The following is a 1,538-nucleotide window of genomic DNA, read 5'->3' as shown; positions in this document are numbered from 1 at the left end:
AAGTACCTGTTCAAACTTGGCTCTGAGTTCTCATAATTCTCTTGGTGCACTACTGGTATTTCACAGCTTGTTACAAAAATGCCTCAGACAAGTCACTGCGAAGGTGTGAATGGTGATACTCGTCCATAATGTCTTGGACTTTTTGTGAAGATGCATGTCCTGAGCATAGGCAATGTGCATGCTGTTTGCAGCAATGTCGGTGGCTGCATGCAACCAATACAACTTTCAAGGTATAAAAATGGACCAAGCTGGTTTCTGTTATTGTTGTTTTTCTGAGTTAGGGAAGTATAGGACCTGGGACTACTTCCACTGACTAAAATGACAGCAGGAATCAAGAAAAAAAATAAGCTGATAGAGACAATGATTATAATGATGATAATCCCTCTCAGAACAAGTTATCTGTTGTACTGCACCTAAGATCAAGGTGTAACCTATGTATATTAAAAAAAGCAGGAAGAAGCATTTGGAAGAAATATTTGGAGCTAATTACATACTGAATGTGTCAGCTACAGAAATATTGGGCCAAATTTTCAGCAGCACTGCTACACATTGGTTTTGATTGTGTCATTCTTCAGCATTTCTCTAGATCAAATGTCCTCGGATCACTGTATTTCTGAATAGATACCAGCTTTTATGCCCAAATCCAGTGAAGGTATAATAAATGTAACACAGGAAAGTGATTTTGTTTTACTTCAGTTGATCACCAATTTAAATATGTAGCCTATGCTGTATTTATCCTTTTGGCAAAACAAAAAAAAATGTCTAAAAATAGCCATTACTACCTATAGGAACTCTGGATGAATGGAGCAGCTTAAAGAAAATCTGAAAATGAATGTGTCTTTTGAAAGCAAATATGCTATTCAGAGGTCAAGCATATACTACTCTTTCCTTGCTTCTTAATAACGAAGCAGTAAGCTTGTTTCGTGGTAACAATAATAGCCACTGTACCAAATTTAATCCAGCACTCTACATACAGCGATACTGACATCTGATGATACTTGTGACAGATTATTATGGTCCTCCATCATCAAAGTGCAGTAAAAATTCAAGGCTGCAGTAAAAATTAATCTGGCCATGAAACTGGCCTATAGTAATTCCCCCCACCCCAACTACTGCAACATTGATGTACACAAGTCATCAGATGTGACTTCGTGAGGGTATTAGATGTACATAAAGCTTGCAGAGAGAAACAGATGGTTGCTACAAAATACTCAGAAACCAACTACTTAAAGTGCATCCTTTTACATCTCCTGTGTCATTACAGACAGGATCATGAGTAAGCAACTTAGCAATATCTAGGATGTTTTGAAAACCTACTACCCCTGAGTTGGTAATAACATTTTCACCTTTCATATGGAGACTACTGATTCAAAGTCTGGCCTGAGTTAATCTGACCAAGAAAATGATTCTAATTTAATTGCTAATTTGAAATAAGTCAGTAGTTTTAGTGAAAAACCTAAGGGTGAAAGTCTTCATTACAATGGCACAGCCATCCCTAGGACTCTTCTGGATCCTCAGAAAAGGTGAAGGAACTGAAT

Source organism: Buteo buteo, chromosome 14 (genome assembly GCF_964188355.1).
Source record: "Buteo buteo chromosome 14, bButBut1.hap1.1, whole genome shotgun sequence".
NCBI lineage: Eukaryota > Metazoa > Chordata > Aves > Accipitriformes > Accipitridae > Buteo > Buteo buteo.
Note: the sequence above shows the minus strand (reverse complement) of the source record.